The sequence below is a fragment of the Mirounga angustirostris genome, unplaced genomic scaffold (genome assembly GCF_029215605.1).
Source record: "Mirounga angustirostris isolate CCGP_5_RB_7025 unplaced genomic scaffold, mMirAng1.0.hap1 SCAF_2, whole genome shotgun sequence".
Taxonomy (NCBI): Eukaryota; Metazoa; Chordata; class Mammalia; order Carnivora; family Phocidae; genus Mirounga; species Mirounga angustirostris.
In genome coordinates this window covers 56,128,929-56,137,074 of record NW_026991710.1, presented here as the reverse complement: position 1 = coordinate 56,137,074, position 8,146 = coordinate 56,128,929, and positions in this window count along the sequence as shown.

Genomic DNA, 8,146 nt, shown 5'->3' with positions numbered 1-8,146 from the left:
CTCTAATCCAAGAGTTCCCCTGTTACTATGCAAATCAAGCTGCCATGATTAGGGTATTAGAGAAGCTGAATACCATTTTTGGATACCCTTGTCAAATAGTGATTGGGGGTCACATTTCAAAGTTCATGATGTATAAGACTGGATAAAAGAATATGACATTGAATGGAAGTCCCATCTCCCCTGTAACTCACAAATAGCATGCTTGGTAGCAAGGAAAAGTGGTATATTAGAGAAACAAACTAAATTATTAGGTAAAACTCCCTTGGTCAGGTGGGACTAAAGTACTATCCTGGGCTTCAATACATTTGAATGATAAGCTAGTAGGCCTTTTGCTTCATATGCAAAACTGGGGACCCTTGCCAAGACACACAAATCACACAGGTTTGGCAGGTGCTGGAGATAGCCATTGGTCCGACTCTCACTGTGGATCAGTGAGCTATGTTGCTGAGAATGTCAAACTCCATCATGCCTGGGAAAGGTGATACCTACTGGAATTTGGAATGGGCTGTCCCCCTGGAATGGGTGAGTTACTTTGTATGTCTGGGTGAGGGGGAATTACTCAATCTTCACTGGGATCCCACTGTCCTACTGCAACCTGTACTTGTTGAAATATACTATGCCTGGAATGGAGCATGTACCATTGAGGAAGGGAAGAAGATGGAGGCCCTAATCTGGCATATCCTGTCCCCAGTTCATCTCCTCATGCTTGATAGTGCTGCCTCCCTTGGCCAACATGTATGATATTTAGAGATTTAACCAGGTTAAATTTCTAAAGCTGCCAACCTCCCTTTTCTCAAGGATAGGCGGGTACATTTTATTTTGCTGTGGTATGAAATTTGGCTGCTTTCTTCCCTCCTCTGGCCTAGAGGATGTTGTAAGACACATAGTATCTCTTGCTAAATTCATCCAGCAAGCCTTAAATTATAGCTGACAAAGCCTGTACTTACTGAACACTGAGATGTCTCTAAGGAGAAAAGCTATTCTCCAAAACAGAATGGACTTGGACATTATTACTGCCTCATAAGAAGGCATTTATCACCTTATTCAAACAGAACATTGTGTGTTCATACCTGATGAATGAGTCTGCTAATGTATCATCTTCATTAAATCACATGATGCCAGTGAATGCCCTGAGTGATCAGACACCCAAACTGAGGGAGTTATTAAGTCATTGGTTTGGATCATGGGGCTCTTGGTAGAAAAAGTTGTTACTTATTATTGGGAATTATTATCTTAATCTGTGTTTTCTCTTGCATGTGTCTGTATTGTTGCTGTGGTGTCTGCCTTCAATGTAGCCAAGGAGCCACCATACTGCTAATAAAATCCCTTGCTGACTGCTTTGGGCACAGTGTGAAAGAAGGGGTTGTGGAAGATCATAACAGCAAGTTAGCAGGGCTGGAGTGTTAGAGGAAGTCATGGAGAGGATGTGATCTCTCCTTGTCCTGTGAGTGGACCTGGGGCATCAGAGGCTCCTCAACCCCTCTCCTGTCCTTGGAATGTACATTCTTCCCCACCCCAATTGTTTGTACAATGGGAGCCATTTTCAAGGATGCAGCCTTGAGAGAACAATGTATTGTTGAGACCTTCTGGACTGAATATCAGACAAGCCTTGTATGTGAGTTTCCTTGCTTCTTAAAACTGCCACCTACCAGTCTGGAGTGGTCTGTCTCTTTCTTCCATCTCTTCTTGCCCTGTGTTAACCAGGGGCCAGTTTGTGAACCAACAGTGTTATCTTAGATATGGCTGTTATGTTTTGTTTTGTTTGCCGCTACTCATTATTAGTTTGAGAACATTCCCTTCTACTCTTTACTGACTTTTGTCATGAATGAATGTTGAATTATTTTGTATTATGGTTTTTCTGTATTCATTGACATGACTATGTGGTTTCATTTTAATCTTTCCATATGGCGGATTACGTTGGCTGATTTTGAATGTTACATTGACAATACATTCCTGGGATGAACCGCAGTTAGGTCATGACAGATCATTTTCTTAATATATTGTTTGATTTGACCTATGTTCACAAAGGATAATGGCCTGTAGTTTTCTTTTATTACAGTGTCTTGGTCTGGTTTTGGTTTCAGGGCAATGTTGGCATTCTAAAATAAGTTGAGGAGTATTGCCTCTTCTTCTGTTTTCTGGAAGGTTTTATATAGAATTGGTGTTATTTCTGGGACACATGGGTGGCTCAGTTAGTTAAGTGTCCAACTCTTGATTTCAGCTCAGGTTATGATCTCCGGGTCGTGAAATCTAGCCCCACATCAGGCTCCACATTGGGTGTGGTGCCTGCTTAAGGTTCTCTCTCTCCCTCTTCCCCTCTTCCCTGCTCTCTCTCTCTCAAAAAAAAAAAAAAAAAAGAACTGGTATTATTTCTTACTTAAATATTTTGTAGAACTTCTCTGTGAAGCCATCTGTGCTTGTTGTTTGTGGGAAAATACTTAAATAACAAATTAATTTTCTTTAATACATATAGTGCTGTTCAGTTTATCTGTTTCTTCCTGCGTGAGCTTTGGTAGTTTCTGTCTTTTGAGGAAATTGTTGTATTCCATCTAAGTTGTCAAAGTTATTGACATAAAGTTGATTATAATATTCCTTATTAATCATTTAATGTTTGACAAGTTTGTAGTGCTTTTCTCCTCTCATCCGTGATTTTGGTAATTTGTATCTTCTCTTTTTTCTCTGATCAGATTGGCTAATGGTTCAGTAATTTTATTCATCTTCTCAAAGAAGCAGCTTTTGGTTTAATTGATTTTCTTTATTTTTGCCTGCTTTTTGTACCCATTTGTATTATTTTCTTTCTTCAGACTATTTTAGGTTTAATATATCTGTCTTCTGGTTTCCTAAAATGAAGCTGATGTCTTTGATTTGAGACCTTTCTTCTTTTCTGATATAAGCATTTAATAATATAAAATTTCCCTAAGCACTGCTTTAGCTACAGCCCACAAATATGACATGTGTTGTGTTTTTATTTTCATTTAGTTGAAGGTATTTTTAAATTTGTCTTTGGATTTATTCTTTAATTGGTGGATAATTTAAAAAATGTCATTTAATTTCTAATTTTTTGGAGATTTTTCACCTATTTTGCTATTGTTTCATTTTAGCTTAATTTTGTTGTGGTTGTGATATCAAATCTCATAAGTTTAGTTATTGAGACTTTAAAATTTTTTTCATGGTCAGGACACCTAGGTGGCTTAGTTGCTTTTGGGCATCTGACTCTTGATTTCAGCTCAGGTTGTGACCTCAGGGTTGTGAGATTGAGCCCTGTGTCAGGCTCACACATTGGGCATAGAGCCTGCTTGGGATTCTCTCTTGCCCTGACTCTGCCCGTCTCTGTCTGTCTGTCTGTCTTTCTCTCAAAAAAAAAAAAAAATTCATGGTCAATCTTGATGACTGCTCCACAGTCCTTTGAAAAGAATGTGTATTCTGTTGTTTGATGGAGTGTTCTATAAAGATCCATTAGGTCAAATAGATTTATAGTGTAGTCCAGGATGAAATTTTTTTGATTGCATAAACTGCACAAATTTAGGCTGCTAATCTGGACAAGGATGACTTGTAGTTACATCTTCTCTGGGGTCATTTTTTCTTCTCTCTGCTTTCTTCAGCATCAAGGTCTATTTTCTTGCAGTCCACTGGTAGTGATGGTAGATGAAGTAGGGTATTTCTGGTTTATCTGACTTTGAGGTTGTAGTATAATGGTAGTACAAACTAGTAGAGTGTGTTCTCTTCTACAATCTTACTCCCCCAAATCTAGAAGACTTTGAAAATTGACATTCAAGTTTTATAGGTTTGCAAAATTCCCTTTGGGCAAAATCATCTTCACTGTTCTGCCCTTACCTTTCTGAGTTCCTGTTAGAAAAGCCACCTCTGTTTGACTATCTTGTCATCTGTATTTTTGGGACTAGCAATCCTACGTAAGCTAATTTAATGAAAAAAAGAAGAAGGAGATAGCAGGAGGGGAAAAATGAAGGTGGGGGAGTCCGAGGGGTAGACGAACCATGAGAGACTATGGAGTCTGAGAAACAAACTGAGGGTGCTAGAGGGGAGGGGGGTGGGAGGATGGGTTAGCCTAGTGATGGGTATTAAAGAGGGCACGTTCTGCATGGAGCACTGGGTGTTATATGAAAACAATGAATCCTGGATCACTACATCAAAAACTAATTTAAAAGATACTATATACTAGGTATTTTTAGTGCTTTTAATATGATTTAACTAAAAATAATCAGCTTTCATAAGTCTTAGAAACACATTTGTAGGGTAAAGAATAATATACTCTATCAAATTTTCTCGTGTAAATCATTTAATTCATTTTAGCATCTTATCATCACCTTGTAAAAGTTACCTTTATCCATTTCATAATTTTGATTAACGAATGTCTAACCTGTGCCTGGTCTACCTCAAAACTACAAATTATCTTTTAAAAATTATCTTTTCAAGGTCCAAATACTGTTGGAAGTAAAAATATCACTAATAATGTATTTTCAATTTTCTCACATTAGTTTTAATCTTCATTAAATTTTTATTGCTTCTAGCTTATTCTTTCTGGATAGCATTTTAATCTCATCACTCAAATGAACACAGTGTAAACAGCAGCCATGTGCGTGTTTATGCCCAGTCTCATGTGAATGGGAGCTCAGATTGCTTGTATTCTACATTTCCTGTGGTCAGTATTGATTTTCAAACAGTGATGCTGGATCCTTTTGATTCATTTACACGTTGTTATTGCACCTTTAATGGATAAAGACTCTTTTAATTTGGATCTCTTTGCGGTACTAATAATGGGTAAGTAATTACTTTTTAACTTTTCTTCATAAATTATCTTACTTGCAGTTTGATTACTTTAGGGTTGTTTATATTTCTTAAAGATTTACATGTGTGTATGTGTAGGTATTTATCAAGTCCAGAGCACATTTGTAGAACTCACTGGGTAATATGGAGAACTGGGTAAGTTTAGGGAGAGGTGTTGTTTAGGGTGTTTGTCTAAAGGGATTTCTTTGGTCAAATATGATTCCATTCTGTCTCAGTCCTGAAGCATTTATAATTCATCCACCAAAACAAGCACCATTAATGTTTAAGTGTAATTTCTGTAAATCTTTCTTTTGGTTATAGATTTTAGGAAAAAGTGATCATAAATTTGTACTATTTAAAGATAAATCTTAATTTCATAGGCAATAGAAATGATTGTGTACTGCAATGAAATACACTGATGCTATTTAAGTTTCCTTTAAATATTAAGAATAGAAATGAAAATATTTTTAACTAGAAGAAGATTTGGTATGCTTGAAAGAGTAGTAGGTTTAAGATTTTAGTCTCAGGTTAAATTTGGTTCAGAAATTCAACCCATGTAAATCATGGTCTAAGTAGGGGGGCTATAGAAGATGACTAATTTTGAGCCTCACTTTCTGTAAAAATCATCTGATGTGGGTTCATCTGTGTTATTCTCAGTGGTGCCATCATTACCATCAAGTGTAGTTTCATAAAATGTGCTAGGGGTAAGTGTTGAAGTATCATCAGCTGTGATGACAGTATTGGTTGTCATAATAGTTGGAGTTGTGGTGTCAGGAGGGGCAGTGTCATCAAGTGTGGAGGAAGCAGAAGTGGTAGTGGGGAAAGGAGTGTTGGGGGTGTCAGAAATGATCTCTTTGGTGGAAACAGGTGTGTTGGATGCATCAGATGAAGTGATATAGGATGCTGCTGTGGTTGCTGCTGTAGTGGCAACAGGCATGGTGGGGGCTGGTAAGATACTAAAGAAAGGAGTGGTTGAAGCGCCAGAGGTGGTGGTCAGGAGAACTGAAGTCATTGTGGCTCTGGGTGTGGTGCTCATAACAGCAGAACCGGTGGTGGGACCAGGCGTGGCAGTGGCAGCCTGTGTGTCTGTAGAAATGGTAGGAGTGGTTGTAGAGGCTGGTGTGGTAGGATTAGCTGCAGTAATCATGGTGCTGTGAGTAGCAGTGTGTATAGTGCTTGTAGGTGCTGGGGGAAATTCCCCAGTGGTAGGGGAAGAGGTCTCAGAAAATGTAGTGGCAGCTGATGTAGAAAAGAGACTAGCTGTGGTGCTTGCCTCTCTGGTGACAATGGTGGTTGTGGGAGCAGGTGTGGTAGGGACAGTTGTGGCAGCAGAAGTAGTAGTAGTAGTAGTAGTCTGTGTGGGTTAGGAAGAAGATATGGTCAGAGCAGTCAGGGCTGTGCTGGTGGCTGCAGCAGATAAGCTGGTAGAAAGAGCTGTGCTAGTGGCACTTTGTGAGGTGCTGGGGAGGGCAGGAGTACTTGTGATGGTAGCGGGTGATAAGGAGGAGACCGCTGTGGAGGTAATGGGCTCAGTGGTAGTCAGCCTGGAGGTGGTGATGGGGAGAGTGGTAGAGGCGAGTGTGGTGGTGGTAGAAGTGGTGGTGTCAGCCTGAGTGGTGGTTGAGGAGGAAATGGTTGTAGTGGCAGGGATGGAGCTCATAGCAGAGGAGAGAGCACAGCTGTGTCGGTGGCTGGCTGTGTGGAAGCAGAAGGAGCAGGTGTGCTTGTTGTAACAGGTGTGATAGTGGCAGCAGATGAGGAACTGACTTCAGCTGTGGAGTTGGCAACATTTGTGACAGGGGCAGTTATAGTAGTGGGTGTGGTAGGGACAGTTGTGGCAGCAGAACTTGTAGAGACAGACTGTGTGGTGGATGAGGAAGAAGAAATAGCTGAGCTGGTTGGAGCTGTGCTGGTGGCTGTAGTGGTTGAGCTGGCAGGAGGAGCCGTGGTAGTGGCACTTTGTGGGGTGCTGGGAAGGGCAGGAGTACTTGTGGTGATGGTAGCAGGTGATGAGGAGGAGACTGCTGTGGAGGTGATGGGCTTATTGGAAGTCAATGCGGAGGTGGCTGTGGGGAGAGTGGTAGAGGCAGGTGTGGTGGTGGCAGAAGTGGTGGTGTCAGCCTGAGTGGTGGAAGAAGGAGCAGAAGTTGTTGTGGTTGTAAATGATGTTCTGGTAGCAGCAGAGGATAATATCCTGGCTGTGGTAGATGAGACAGAAGTGGCTGTGTTAGGAGGGGTGGTGTTGGAGGTGGCAGAGGAAGTAGAGGTGGAAGCTGATGTGGTAAAGGGAGCAGATGTGGTTGTGGTAGAAATCAATGTGGAAGCAGCTGTGGCGGCATCCTTTGTGGTCATGGCAGGAATGTTGGTAGCCACAGATGTGGTACTTGGGGATGTTGCTGGAGGTGCTCCAAGTGTGGTGGAAGAAACCAAAATATTAGTGGCCTCAGCTACTGTTGTGGTCAGAGATGCAGTGGTTGTTGCAGGAGCAAACATGGCTGTGGCAGCTGTGGTGATGGCATAACTAGTAGTGTAGTGGAAGAGGGAAAAGAAATGGTTGTGGCAGCAGGTGAGCTGGAGTGATCATCAGTGGTGGTGCTGGGCTCTGAGGTGGTAGAAGGAGCTGAAGAGATTGTGGCAGGAAGAGTGGTGACAGAGGCAGCAGCAGTAGTGTCAAGGTCATAGTCAGTAGTAGTGTCATCAAATATGCCAGGGCTCAGTGTTGCCGTATCGTCTGTGGTGAGCAGGGTACTTGGTACAGTGTCAGTATAAAAAGTTGTGGTATCTTCTATGGTAGTAGGGTGAAGAGCAGAGGAGTCAGATGAAGTAATGGAAATAGGATTCATAGTGATTTCAACTGTGGTCGCAGTGGATATTGATGAACTGAGGGCAGGAGATGTGATGAAAGCTGGCCAAATGCTAGAAGACATGGAGGAAGCTGATAAAGTGCTGGTGGCAGCCAGAGTGGAGGCACCTGGGGTGGAAGGAGCGGGAGTGGGGTTGGAGAAGTGATAGCAGCAGCCTGAGGGGAACTGTCAAGAACAGCAGTGGTGGTGATAGCAAGAGAGGTGCTGGTGGCTTCAGTGGATGAGATGGGGAGGAGGGCTGTAGCTGTGGCCACCTGTGTGGTGCTAAGAGGAGCAGACACGTTTGTGGCAGCTTTTGTGGTGACAGAAGCAGCAGAGGAGGGAGTGACTGTGGAAGAAGCTGTGGTAGGAGCCTCTGTGGTCATGGCAAGCATATTAGTGGGGAAGCAGAGGTCATACTTGTGGATGCTGTTGCTCCAAGTGAGGTAGATGAAGCTGATCAACTAGTGACACCAGAGATAGTGGTGGCAGCGGCTGTGGTTGGAAGCACAGCTGTG